This window comes from Nomascus leucogenys, chromosome 15 (assembly GCF_006542625.1).
Source record: "Nomascus leucogenys isolate Asia chromosome 15, Asia_NLE_v1, whole genome shotgun sequence".
Lineage (NCBI taxonomy): Eukaryota > Metazoa > Chordata > Mammalia > Primates > Hylobatidae > Nomascus > Nomascus leucogenys.
The window spans coordinates 10,185,380-10,201,674 of NC_044395.1; positions in this window are offsets into that span (position 1 = coordinate 10,185,380).

The following is a 16,295-nucleotide window of genomic DNA, read 5'->3' on the forward strand; positions in this document are numbered from 1 at the left end:
GCTAAGCCGCTGCTAGAAAGAGAGGGCGGGAGATGCCTTCGGAGGGCCCCCTCCAGGGCCTCGGAGAGGCCTTCCGCGGCTCAGCTCCCTGCGTTTAGCTTTCTCCTCATTAACTCCCCGGCCTCATTAATCAGCCCCGATGAAATGCGCCCCCGGGAACGCTGCCCGCCCGCTCCGCCGTTTGGCGCTTTAATTATCCTCCCAGCGGGGGGAGGCGGAGTTGGCGAGGCTGTGTGTGTGTGTGTGTGTGTGTGTGTGTGTGTGCGCGCGCGCGCGCACGCACACACACACATGCGCACACACACAAACGCACACATGCATGCACAGGTCCGAGGATGGTCGAGCCAAGCAGAGCCTGGGGCGTGACCCAGCCAGGGCTGCAGACCCGGCTCGCCTCCCAGGACATTACCTCAGCCCCAGGCAGCCCTAATGTCTCCTGGGCATCTGCCCAGCGAGCCTACTGCCAGGCGGTCGTTTGCATCAAGTCCCTTCCCTGCAAGAGAAGGGGGATCTTCTTTCTCTCCAAAACAGTCCATAAAGCTTCATCTCTTTTGTTTAATTTCATTGACTAATGAAATCCTTACTGGCCTGCACCTACTTTGTGCATAGGGAACATGATTGGGAACATGATCTAGGAGTTGGAGATACAGACATAGCCCCTGTCAGGCCTCAGGAAGCTCCCACACCGGGCAGGAGGGAAACAAGTGAAAAAACAAACTAAGCAAAGAACAAAACAATCCATCAGTGGCAAGATCCTCATCTTAAAGGAAGCCAGAATGCTATGGAAGTGCAGAGTAGGACATGGAATGCAGACAAGGCTTGCCAAAAAGGCTTCTCCTAAGATCAAAGCCTGGAGTGGGACTTAAGCTATAAGTGGGAGCCAGCCAGTGAAGCAGTGGATGTTTAAAGGAGTAAATAGCAAATACAGAGAGGACATAACATAGACAAAACTGTGTGCACAGAGCCCTGTGGGTATTCCGTCCAGCTGGAGGACAGGGTTGTGACAAGGAGACAGCATGAGGTAAGGAGCTAGCCATGGTAGAGCCCAGGACATGAGGAGCCTTGTGTGCTGTGCTAACGTTGACTTCAATGTAACCTAAAGGCAATGAGCAGTTAGTGACGGATTTAAAGACAGAGGGTGACATGGTTAGACATATGTTTTGGAAAACCTCATTGCGAGTGAGGAGGATGAGTTGGAGGAGGACAGGAATGGAGGAAGGGAGGCTAATTAGCAGGCTAGGTGGCTGATTGGATGTGGGAGGCAAAAGACAGAGTGGAGTTTGGAATATTCCCAAGTTTCCTCTGCAAGGTGTGTTTGGAAATGGGGAGGAAGGTTATCTTGAAGTGGTCCCAGGTCTCTGGCTCAGCTCAACTTGCAGGTGCGGCAGAAACCAGCTGGTTTTCCCTGTTTGCTTTACCCTCGTCTTGGTAGGCAGCCAGGAGACTTGTCTTCCAGTCTCAGGTAGGTAAGCTACTTCATCAGCTCTCTCATCTATAAGGTGAGAGACTTGGATTGGATCTGCTTTACAGACTTTCCCTGCCGGGCAGAGGGTCCAGGGTCTAAGAAGATAAAAGCATGCCAAGGCAAGAATGAATGCCTACTGAAGGAAGCAGTGCCCCTCAGCCAAAGCCTGCTCTAGTCTTGCTGGAAAAGGGCTCAAGGTTGCCAGATATTCTACAATAGAAGCCAGAGGTCAATGTTTTTAATATGACATTTCCTAATTTTAAAATGCCCAATCAAAATATACTTGGTTTGAAATACATGAGATATATTTAAATCCATTAGTTCATAAGTGATTTAAAAAAATCATTGGTCACCATTAGGGGAATCTGAGGAATCATCTCATTATTTTGATAAATAATAAGGGAAAGAATCAAGCATTTATCCTGCCTTTCCTATTTGACGTGTACCTCTGCATAAACAAATCATTGATGACAGATTCTTTTTAGAGAAGTATTCAAGCTCATAAATGAAGAGTGAATCATAGAACTAGAATGTCACAACTTGGCAATCCCTAATGAAATAATGGGTCTAGACAACGGTCATCACTGACAAGCAGACATTACTTTGGATCGAATTAAACTATGGTCTATGAATTATTCTTTAAAAAATCAAGCATTAATTGATCAAGCCTCTATATCTAACAACCAATTTACAGGAAATGTAGAGGTAGAAGAACATGTTTAATGGCACCATGGGGATACATTTAACAAAATCCAGACTGTGAAAAATTCTGCAGAACAAATGATCTGGTTTATTTAACAAATAAATTTCAAGGAAAAAAGGAGATTAACTGGGGGATTATCCGATTAAAGGAGAGAATGCACTGTGGAGATTCATTTGGATCCCAATTTGAACAACAATAAAGAAAAATAAGACAATTTGGGAAGTTTGAACATTGACTATATATTTGAGGACAAGGAATTATTATTTTAGGTGTGATAGTGATATTATTATGCTATTTAAAAGAATTCTTATCTTTTAGGACTACTTTTTAGTACTTGAAGAAATGATAGGATTTCTGAGATTTGCTTCAAATTCTGGAGGAGAGTGGGAGAATAGATGAAGTAAGATTGCCTTTGAATAGATTAAGTGCTGAAACTGGGTGGTGGGACTATGGGGGTTCATTATAGCATTCTCACTAATTTATATATATTTATGATCCACAATATGCTATTATTCATGATGGAAAGTTTAAAAAACACTCTATGGACCAAAATGTGTTGGTGGCCTGGATTTGGTCCACAGGCTGCCAGACTGTGGCCTCTAAATCTGATGACACTTCAGCTTCCATCCAACTGTAAATTGCCCGTGAGTCCAAACCATCAGTGGCGGGACCCCATATTACTAGACTTTGATTCCCCCAAACCTTTTTCGGGTCCCTTGTCAGGTCCTTTCCCAGAGGTTCCCATCCCACAGGGAACGCGATAGTGTGGCAGAGAGGAGCATTAAACAAAGCCATGACGACCAGCCAGAGTTCTCTGGGACGGAAGACACCAGAGGATTGGGGTGCTTAGGATTGGGGTGCTTGGAGCAGGGCGTCTGGAGCTGTCCCAGACTAGCGCTGCTCCTCTATCCAGTTCTCTAGCCTCCATGTTAAAGATACACACTGCATCCGGCCAGACCCACCTTTTGCCTGAGCATTCCAGGGCCCAGCCAAGGCAAAGGCATCTACTACCCAGGAAAAACTAATAATAAAAGGCTGAAGGCTCCCCCGCGGAGTTCGGGTTAGAGAAGAGGGTGGTCAATCTCAGGGAGACAGAGCGATTGGGGCAGAGGAGGGGAGAGAGTGAAAGTCCCCTTGTCCTAAGGCACGTGAGAAGGACAGTGCTGCAGACGGGCACGGAGCTATTTCCGTGCGGTCGCTTGTTTTATTGCATGCCCCCCCGCCCCACGCAGTGAACTACCCTTCCCTTGGCACGTGTCTGCGGCGCTGGCTGCTCATTTAGAAACTAAGGGGCCAGCTCGCAGAGTGCATCGCGCAGGCGGCCGCAGAGGGGACGCACAATAAGCAATCAGCGGCCGCGGGGAGGGCGGGGAGGGCGCGGGGGCGCTGCCGTGGGCGCCCGCAGCCTGCACGCTCCAAGGGCGCTTCCATCCCTCCCCAGCCCCGGGGCCTCTTATTGTTCGCTGGACCAGCTCCTGTTCGTCGGACTGGCGCTGGCGTTGGGGATTTGGCCAGAGTTCGTCTCGGCCGTTGCCCAGCCCAGGGTCCTGCGTGCAGGCGCGCCCTCCACTCGCCCGCGCTCCCACCCAGGTGTCCGCGTTCGGGGATTAGGCGGCCCGCCCGGCTCCCGCCTCCTCCATCAGCTGCTAATGGGCCGCCCTCAGCCTGGCCCCCGCGCCATTGTGTGCGCGTGGGGGTGACGCCAGGTCTCCGCGGCGCGGTGGAGGGTGACCGCGCGCCGCTGCCACACCGCTTCACACCTGCTCCCCGCCCCCAGCCCCGGCCGCGCTTCGTGTTCCCTCCCTCCCTGCGGGAGGGGTCTCAGCTGGGGCTGCACTTGGTAAAGAGGCCGTGGAGAGGCCGGCGGCGGCCCGAGGAGGAGCCATAAATTTGGAGCAGATGCGGCCTGACAGTCACCCAGCTCAGGGAGGTGGGGGAGGGCTCTGCGCCCCTCCCAGGCCGCGTCTTCTGGTTTGCAGCTGAGTTAGATGGATTCCAAGCCGAGATGACCCGGGACTTTGGACACACGGAGCCTGTGCTCCTCACGCCCCCACCTCTGCCGGCCGCCCATTGTGTGCCCACGTGCAGGGAGAAGGAAAAGGGGGCAGGGACATGCCTGCATTGGCTTATGACTTTCCCCCTAAAAAAAAGTCGTTTTCCAGCAGAGACTGTGACAAAGTCGGCCACCCTGGCTCTGAGCTGGTGCTTTTTGACAGCAGCCAGAGAAAAATAAGGAAGATAATAGAAGCAAGCTTCAGCTGTTCATGCTGCACTATTTTTTAAGTGCCTGTTTTGTGCTAGAAAGGTAAGGAGGCACATGCATCCAGGATGGGGAGATGGGAAAAGGTGGCAGAAAAAATACCAAGGACTAATACTTGCCATACTATAAGTATTGTGTGTACTGTAATTCTGCACATTAAATAGTATCTTCCTTTAGAAAGTGGCATTTCCTCCAGCAGAGGAGGGAGCAGGGTGCAGTGTCTCGGGGGTTGATGGAGTTCGCTCTCAATCCAGGTATCCCATCCACAAATATGCCTGTGTCAGGGGTGCTTTCCACCGATCTGGAAGGGAGTGAAAAGAGTTGGAGCTGCGCACAGGTGGGGTGGACACAGCCCTATTTATCTTACTTGTTCTGGGTACTGTAGGGATTCTTCTCTAGTGTCGCTTTAATTGAAGACTGAGTCTCCCATCTGAAGATCTTGTGACCATGGGTGATAGGGAGGTCAGTGTCCACAAAGCTGGTGCTGAGTTGGCAAAACCTCTGCAACCTCACTTTGTGGCTGTTCTCTGCTCCTTCTGACACTCTGGGCTGGGCCGGGTAACTAGATTGGCTTCTAGGACCCATTGCTTCTCCCCTTAGCTCCCACTCCGACAGGTCTCCCTGGTCTGTGCCCACAGCATCACCCTAAGACTAGAGTAAGCTTGCGCAACCCACGGCCCACAGGCCACATGCAGACCAGAACACCTTTGAATGCGGCCTAACACAGATTCATAAATGTTCTTAAAACGTGATGAGGTTTTTTGCAAAAAAAAAAAAAAAATTTTAGCTAGTGTATTTTTATGTGTGGCCCAAGACAATTCTTCTTCCAATGTAGCAGTGAAGCCAAAAGATTGGACACCCCTGGACTAGAGGTTCACAGCTTGCATGAAAATCAGCTGGAGGCCTTATTAACCCTGCCCTACAGTTTCTGATTCCTTTGATCTGGGGTACAGACAGAGATTTTGCATTTCAGAAAGTTTCCCAGGTGGTGACAGTGGTGATACTGGGGTCCACACTTTGAGAGTACTGGCCTACAAGGGAATGAAAATAGGGGCAGGTGAAAAAAGGAAGGAGCTGAAGTCTTCAGTGCTGGAGGAGGTTACTGGAAGCTGAAGCTCTCCAGGGTACTGGGGTATCTTCACCCTCTGTGAGGGATCCATAGGCCAAATCCCCAAATAATTGTGGACATATTCCAGAATTCATATTCCAGAATTCGAGTGTGTGTGTGTGTGTGTGTGTGTGTGTGTGTGTGTGTGTGTGTCTGAAGACCTAGCACTCCCCCTAATGGCCTCAGATGATTCTGCACTTTCCTCAGCCTTTCAACGGGAAGCAAGAATTACTCTTATTTTCACAGCCTTACTTGGTTATCCACTCCCATCTCTTTGTCACTGATGGAGCGGGGCATTGTCTTACACATTTGTTTACAAATTGATGAGCGTAGATTTTTTGACACAATAGTTTGTGTACTAGTGAATGAATTAGCGCTATCTTTCCTCTTTAGGAGAACGTTGTTCTCCTAAAATCTACCTTAAGTCACATTTGAAGTGTTGTAGAACCACCTACCAGTGTTCTAAAACACTTCAAATGTGTTCATAAGGGATTGAGTTCCAGAGGGTTACCTAAAAATTCTCCCCAAGGTGTCGGTGCCATTGTCATCAGTTGGGAACTTTTGGCTGGCGGCAAGCACAACCCAAGTCAGAGGTTAAGGATGGGTTTGCAAAGTGGAATTTTTAAGTGTGGTATATGGACAGATCAGATGAGAAAATCAGGTGGCATTTTATTTCTCACCACCAGGTGGCAGACCTAACCTCATTAATGAGAATCATCACTAGACCTGAAGCCTGGCCTGAATTCTACTTTTTTCATATATGAGCCAGGGCAAAAGAGCTGTTTCTCTACTTAAATGACTCAGATATTTGGGGTAGGGAGAACAATGCTTGAAAATATCTTTGTAGGCCGGGCGCGGTGGCTCACGCCTGTAATCCCAGCACTTTGGGAGGCCGAGGAGGGTGGATCACGAGGTCAAGAGATCGAGACCATCCTGGCCAACATGGTGAAACCCCGTCTCTACTAAAAATACAAAAGTTAGCTGGGCGTGGTGACGTGCACCTGTACTCCCAGCTATTCGGGAGGCTGAGGCAGGAGAATCGCTTGAACCCGGGAGTCGGAGGCTGCAGTGAGCCGAGATCGTGCCACTGCACTCCAGCCTGACGGAGCCAGACTCCGTCTCACGAAAACAAACAAAAAAAAGAAAATCTTAGACTAAGTAAAAAGTAAAACCCTCCAGCCCAGAGTGCTTCTCTGCACTGGGCAATTCACTTTCACTGCCAGAGCTGCCTTATACACTTTAAATGCTTATAAATACACTAACAGAGCCTATGGGAAACAATATAAGAGGATTGAATAGTAAGTATTTGGTTTTTTCTATGTACTTTGTTAACAGAATCAGTCAAAATATATTTATGGAATGCCCACAGGCTACATAGCATGGTACTTCACCCTTCATTGAAAATCCATTAAAACAATTACTGGGTCATGCTTGGAAACTTTTTTCACAAAGGAATTTTCTTTAGTTGCTGGGTTGACAGGAACTAATTTGAGATGCAAAACTAACAACCCCATTTGAACTAGCAAGCCCTTATGTAAACCACTACAAATGATATGTTTGAATTTATTCGCACTTGTACCTGTATATATGGACTTAAAAGCTAAAGATATCATGGTATTAACATGCATATAAGGGAAGAAGAGTTTTATAAGTTAGTGAATCTTCTACTAACTCTTGGTAAATGTTTACCAAGAAGGTTGTGCACTGGTTATAGGCTGGTAATGACCACCAATAAATAAAACTGTTTTCACCTCTATAACAGTTATGGAATGTCATTCCTTCTTGCCTTTCATACCAGGAAAACTAGGCTGAAAAAAGAATCACTTCTTTTTAATCAAGGCAAAAACAGACTCACCCAACCAAAAACCAACCTTTGGTATTTGAAATTAGTTTATTAACATAGGGAGATTTCATATCTTTTATTGTTTTCTCCCACCGCTAACTTTAAGACTTTAACAACCTTTATTAGAATACACACACACATCTATATATAAATATATCAAAATATATATAAATATATAAATATATATAAAAATATAAATATATATAAATATATACATATATAAATATATATAACTATATAAATATATAAATATATATAAATATATATAACTATATAAATATATAAATATATAAATAAATATATAAATATATATAAATATATAAATATATAAATATATATAAATATATAAATATATAAATATATATAAATATATAAATATATATAAATATATAAATATATATAAATATATAAATATATAAATATATATAAATATATAAATATATAAATATATATAAATATATAAATATATAAATATATATAAATATATAAATATATAAATATACACAAATATATAAATATATATAAATATACACAAATATATATAAATATATAAATATATATATATAAATATATAAATATATAAATATATATAAATATCTAAATATATAAATATATAAATATATAAAATATATAAATATATATAAATATATATAAATATATATAAATATATATAAATATATATAAATATATATAAATATATATAAATATATATAAATACATATAAATATATATAAATATATATAAATATATATATAAATATATATAAATATATAATATATATAAATATATAAATATATAAATATATAAAATATATATAAATATATATAAATATATAAATATATAAATATATAAATATATAAATATATATAAATATATAAATATATATAAATATATAAATATATATAAATATATAAATATACACAAATATGTAAATATATATAAATATACACAAATATATATAAATATATAAATATAAAAATATATAAATATATATAAATATATAAATATATATAAATATATAAATATATAAAAATATATAAATATATATAAATATATAAATATATAAATATATATAAATATATATAAATATATAAATATATAAATATATAAATATATAAAAATATGTATATAAATATATATAAATATAAACATATATAAATATATATAAATATATATAAACATATATAAATATATAAATATATACAAATATGTATAAATATATATATATAAATATATAAATATAAATATACAACTATATGTGATATATATAAATATACATAAATATATATAAATATATAAATATACACAAACATACATAAATATATAAATATATATAAATAGATATAAATATATATAAATAGATATAAATAGATAGAAATAGATAAATACATATAAATATATATAAATATATATAAATATATATAAATATATAAATATATATAAATATACATATAAATATATAAATATATATAAATATATAAATATATAAATATACATATAAATATATAAATATATATAAATATATATGAATACATATGAATATATATAAATATATATAAATATATATGAATATATATGAATATATATAAATATATATAATATATATAATATATATAAATATATATAATATATATGAATATATATAAATATATATAATATATATAATATATATAAATATATATGAATATATATGAATATATATGAATATATATGAATATATATAAATATATATAAATATATATGAATATATATGAATATATATAAATATATATAAATATATATGAATATATATAAATATATATAGATATATATAAATATATATAGATATATATAAATATATAAATATATATAGATATATATAAATATATGTAAATATATAAAAATATATAAATATATAAAAATATATAAATGTATAACAATATATAAATATATAAATAATATATATAAATATATAAATATATAAATAATATATAAATATATATGAATATATATATAAATATATAAATATATATGAATAAATATATAAATATATAAATATATATATGAATATATATAAATATATATGAATATGTAAATATATAAATACATATATGAATATATATATAAATATATAAATATATATATGAATATATATATAAATATATAAATATATATATGAATATATATATATAAATATATAAATATATATATACATATAAATATATAAATATATATACATATATGTAAATCTATAAAAATATATAAATATATAAAAATATATATAAATATATAAATAATATATAAATATATAAATAATATATATAAATATATAAATTATATATAAATATATAAATATATATAAATATATATAAATATATAAATTGTATATAAATATATATAAATATATATAAATATAAAAATATATAAATATAAATATATATAAAATATATATAAATATATATATATAAATATAGGCCAGGCGCGGTGGCTCACGCTTGTAATCCCAGCACTTTGGGAGGCCGAGGCGGGCGGATCACGAGGTCAGGAGATAGAGACCACGGTGAAACCCCCTCTCTACTAAAAATACAAAAAATTTAGCCGGGCGTGGTGGCGGGCGCATGTAGTCCCAGCTACTCGGAGAGGCTGAGGCAGGAGAATGGCGTGAACCCGGGAGGCGGAGCTTGCAGTGAGCCGAGATTGCGCCACTGCACTCCAGCCTGGGTGAAAGAGCAAGACTCTGTCTCAAAAAAAAAAAAAAAAATATATATATATATATATATATATATATATATATATATAAATATATATAAATACATAAATATATAAATATATGTATATATAAATATATAAATATGTAAATATATGTATATATAAATATATAAATATATAAATATATGTATATATATAAATATATGTATATATAAATATATAAATATATAAATATATGTATATATAAATATATAAATATATGTATATATAAATATATATAAATATATAAATATATGTATATATAAATATATATAAATATATAAATATATGTATATATGTATATATAAATATATAAATATATAAAAATATATATAAATATATATAAATATATAAATATATAAAAATATATAAAAATATATATATAAATATATAAATGTATATGAATATATATGAATATATATGAATATATATGAATATATATGAATATATATGAATATATATGAATATATATGAATATATATATAAATATATATAAATATATATAAATATATATATAAATATATATATATATAAATATATATATAAATATATATAAATATATATATAAATATATATAAATATATATATAAATATATATAAATATATATAAATATATAAATATATAAATATATATGAATATATATAAATATATATAAATATATATGAATATATATAAATATATATAAATATATGAATATATATAAATATATATAAATATATATGAATATATATAAATATATATAAATATATATGAATATATATAAATATATATAAATATATGAATATATATAAATATATAAATATATATAAATATATATAAATATATATAAATATATAAATATATATAAATATATATAAATATATAAATATATATAAATATATATAAATATATATAAATATATATAAATATATATATATATAAAATTGGTTCTGTCTTCTCTAAATCATTTGTTTAACAAGGAGTTTTTTTTACTTAAGGCACTGGTATAGAAAATCTACCCCATTTCTTGCATATCTTGCATGTTGTGGGGTCTTCTTAAGTGTTTCCAAGTTTAGTGGAATCACCACCATTTCTACCCTGGTCCATATTTTTAGTTCCAGATCTTCTCTGCAACCACTATCCCAATCCAAAACCCTCTACTGTATTCCCTGTCTTCTTAGTGCAGAGGAGAAAGAAAGAGCAGGGTTGGGCAGAGGGTCTTATTCTGCCTTAAAAGAAGGTTATACTTTCTGTCAAAGGATAGAACTCTGACTGACTTAATGAAAAATACAGTAGTATAAGTTTAGACCCAAGGTTGGATAGTCCTGGGGCTAAAGCTCAGATCCATCACTTAGCAATTATGTGATTTGCTGCAAGTCACCTAACTTCTCTGAGCCAAGGCTGCCCTTCTCACTTGTAAAGTGAAGCTTAAATAAGATAATACATATGAAAGGCTGGGTGTGGCAGTTGCACCTTAGTCCTTGCACTTTGGGAGGCCAAGGCCTGTGGAGCCCTTGAGCTCAGGAGTTCAAGGCCAGCCTAAGCAACATGGCAATACGCTGTCTCTACAAAAAATACAAAAATATGCTGGCTGTGGTGGCATGTGCCTGTATTCCTAGCTACTTGGGAGGCTGAGGTCAGGAGTTCGAGACTAGCCTGAGCAACATAGTAAAAACCCATCTCTACAAAAAATACAAATATGCTGGTCATGGTAGCGCATGCCTGTAATCCCAGCTATTCAGGAGGCTGAGGTGGGAGGATCACTTGAGCCCTGCAGATTGAGGCTACGGTGAGCCGTGACAGTGCCACTGCACTCCAGCCTGGGAGATAAAGTAAGACTGTCTCAAAAAGAAAAAAAAAAAATGCACATGAAATGCTTAATGTCTGCCCTACTACAAAGCACCAGCGAATAGAAGTTATTAGTGTCTACCGGACCCAAACCTCTGTGAGAATAGAAGCCTGCTTCACTTCTGTTGCTTTGGGCAAAACTTCACCTGTGATCAAGGGAGTATGTGTGTGTGATACTGTGAAATATATATTTGGTCTTCTCCTGTTTCCTAATATATAGCTCCCCAAATCCTTGGAATCTCTAAAGCAACAGGAGTCTTTTGTATGCTAATGAGGTAAATGGTGGCCCAGCCATGATTAGAGGGCTGAGACTTTCAGCCCCACCCTCCAACCTCTGGGGAAGGGAAAGGATCTGAAGTTTGGGTTGGTCACCAGTGGTCAATGATGTAATTATTCATGCCTACATAATGAAGCTTCCATGAAAACCCAAAAGGACAGAGTTTGGGGAGCTTCTGGATAGCTGAACACATGGAGGTGCCTGGAGGGTGGTGCCCTGGAGAGGGCATGGGAGCGCCACACCCCTTCCCTGTGCATCTCTTCCAGCTGGCTCTTCATCTGTGTCCTTTGTAACATCCTTTTAATAAATGGGTAAGTGTAAGTAAAGTGTCTCCCTGAGGTCTGTGAGTCACTCTAGCAAATTAATCAAACCCCAAGGTGAGGGCCCTGAAAACCTCAATTTATAGCTGCTTGGTCAGAAGCACAGGTTACAACCTGTACTTATGACTGGCATTTGAAGTGGGGCAGCCTTGTGGGACTGAGCCCGCAGCCTGTGGGATGTGACCGAGCCTGTCTCCAGGTGGAAGGTGTTAGAATTGAACTGGAGGACGCACAGCTGGTATCTTCAGTTTTTTTTTTCTTGCCTCTTTAGTATGCATGTGCAATACAACAGATAGCTAAGCACAGTGGCTAGCACCTGTAATCTCAACACTTTGGGAGAGGGAAGCAGGAGGATTGTTTGAGGCTAGGAGCTTGAGACCAACCTGAGCAACACAGAGGGAGAGACCCAGTCTCTTTAACTTTTTTTTTTTTTTAATTAGCCAGGTATAGCAGTGCATGGCTGTAGTGCCACTTACTCAGGAGGCTGAGGCAGGAGGATTGCTTGAGCCCAGAAATTCCAGGCCACAATAAGCCATGATCTCACCATTGCACTTTAGCCTGGTGATAGAGCAAGACCCCATCAAAAGAAAGAAAGAGGGTGAGAAAGAGAGAAGGGGGAGTGGAGAGGAAGGGAAGAAAGGAAGGAAGGGAGGCAGAAAAAAAGGAAAGGAAAGGAAGAAAGAAAGAGAGAAAGGTGAGAGAGAAGGGGGAGTGGAGAGGAAGGGAAAAAGGGAAGGAAGGAAGGAAAGGAAGAAAGGAAGGGAGGCAGAAAAGAAGGAAGGAAAGGAAAGGAAAAGAAGAGAGAGAGAGAAAGGAAGAAAGAAAAGAGAAAGAAAGAAAAGGAAGGAAGGAAAGAAGGAAGGAAGGAAGGGAGGAAGAAATATTGAACCACCAAAACCAGGATACTGCAGCATAGGACTTTCTTTTCTGGGAAAAAGCTGTGTTTTGAGCAGGATTAAAAGATGACCAAGATCTTTTGCCTTTCTCTAATTGTTGGTCAGTTGAGTTGGATCCTTCCAGAGACGGACACTGAAACAAGCTTTTGAGTGCAAGGAGTTTCTCTGGGGAAGATCACCAATAGGAAAATAAAGGCGTGAGAAGGGAAAGAAGCCAATACAGGGTAAATTGTGGATAGCTGGGGCTTAATTCCTTCAGGGAACTCTGGGAGAGATGGTTTAGGATGCACCTCAGAGTTTTCCTACCTCAGGGGCAAGGAAGTTGGGATATTTATCTACCAACTCCCTATCCATTGTTTGTTAAGATCCACTTCTGGGAGCATTAACTATTGCAGGCATGGCCTTGCCACAGAACCCTAGAGGCCAATACTGCAGGTTTCCTAAGAGAACTTGCAAGAGACTCTGTGTGGCCTACATGCCTGCAACAAGCATCTCTAGCACCGTGGAATTACCAGGCACATGGCCCAAGCAGAAAGACCACTTCAACTGCAAGTAGAACCTGCTGCAGAGTGTAGTCTTGCTCTGGGCCTCCTTCAAAATCCGTAGCCTTCTGAGTCACCCAATACATGAGTGGGAGCAGTATTCAAAGAGATGTGTTGCTATCTCCAAAATCCAAAATCCCAGCAGTACCATACCTCTAGGTGGAAGAAAAGCAAGGTACAAGAACTTGTCCTAACCCTGGGATGTCTTGGCATACCCCAGACAACTGGACCCCTAAAAATTTCACTGATATGGGAGGCCCTGGGTCATTTTGGGGTTTATTTTCTCACCTCTGGTGATACAATTGACATAATGTATCAAAATAGGGAAACTGCATGGAGTTCTGGGATAAATATCAAGAGAACAAAGGTCTTTCAGGCAATATTTTGAGGCTGCTCTTGGAAAAGGCCTTTAAGATTCTCAGAAGCCGTGACTGCAAGGTTCCTTCAGACATTGCCTTAAATCATTCAGAGGTTTTCACAGGGGTTCTTACAACCATACCCTTATGTGATTTTTGGCTTTAACTTTCAGGAAGTCCAGGTCTTGCTCTGTTGCCCAGGCTGGAACGCAGTGGCTCAGTCATGGCTCACTGTAGCCTCGAACGCCTGGCCTCAGACAACCTTCCTGCCTCAGCCTCCCAAAGCACTGCCATTACAGGCATGAGCCACCAAGGCTGGCCAACTTAGACTAATTTTTACCAGCTGGGAAAACAGAGGATAAGAGACAGTTATGTTTTCCAAACTGGCAAATCCCTGGGCTTCTGTAAGTCCTCTAAACTTTGCTTATAAGCTGAATGGTTCCTTCCTTTGCTCATCTCTCTTTTCTTGTATGTTATCATACACAGGAGAAGCCAAGTGGCACTTTCAACATTCTGCCTGGAGATCTCCTTAATCATGTTTTTAAAATGTTATTAGGTACATTATTTTTTTATCTTTCAAGTTTCCCCAGAAAACATTTTGCCAACTATTCCAATGACGACATAACACAAGTTGCCCTTTCTTCAGCCTGCAGTGACTGTTTTCTCACTGCCTTTCCAGCTCTAGTTGCCCTTTCTTCCGCCTGCAGTGACTGTTTTCTCACTGCCTTTCCAGCTCTAGCAGCTGTTGGTTTGCCATTTCTCCAGCCTCTGCTCACAGCTTACTTGGTGCTTTTCCAGCCTCTAACCACCAACTGGTCTAAGGGCAGAATTCCAAGAGAAGGAGAGTGGAAGCTACAAGCCTCCTAAGGTTAGGCTCTAGAACAACATCACTTCTGCCACACTTTATTGGTCAAAGCAAGACACAGGGCCTCTCCAGATTCAAGGAGTGGGGAAATTGACCCAACTCTTTTTGGAAAGAGTTGTAAAATAATGGAACAGTGTTTTTCAATTTGCATCAGACATCTTTTCACTAAAACATGGATAGATCTATAGAATAAATTCCTAAACGTGAACTTGCTGATTCAAATGCAAATATGTATTTGCAATTTTGTGATGTATTGCCAAGTCACCCTTCACAGAGGTTGTACCAATTTTGAATGTTGCTGCCAATGTATGGGCGTGCCAAATGAGGTTTCCCCAGATCTCACAACATGGTGTGTTATCCAGAATACAGAGTTTTTCCTCTGCCCATATGACAGGTAAGAATGGCATCTCCCTGTAGTTTTAAGTTGTCTTTCTCATATTATGAGTGAGATTGGGCATCTTTTGTTTAATTAAGAGCCAATTACATATTTTTTCTCAAAACTGGCTATTCATAAGTTTGCCATTTTCTATTTATCTTATTGGCTTGTTATCTTTCCATGCACTCAACAACTAGCATATGTTAGGAGTGGGGTATCTGGATACCAATTCTGGGACAGGCTGTCTCCAGACTCTGGACTTAATTTTCCTTAAATAACCAATTATGGTCTTGCTGAGGTCAACAAATTCTCTCTTCCCCTGGCAAAGGCCATCAGTATGAGGAGAATATAGTAGCTTAATTAAATAAAATATGTCCAATTTCACTCATTGTATGCAAAGTTTACTTACTTCAGACCAGCTCACTACAAAATAGGAGGTTCCTACGCTCACCCTCAGGTTCAATAATTTTCTAGAATGACTCACAGAACTTGGGGCTGACAACTATAGTTTTATTATAATGACAGGATACAAATTAGAACAAGCCAAAGAAAGAGACACATGTGGCAGAATCCAGAGCTAAGAGCGTCCTCAGGAATGTGTGGCAACCCAAAAAGCCCATCCTAGTTTTGATGTCCAGACTCTCTATTGAGGCTTCAGTAAATAATAACTCAATTATTACATGGGTATAATTGAGGGTGGCTGGAATTGGCTAAACACAATTTCCCACC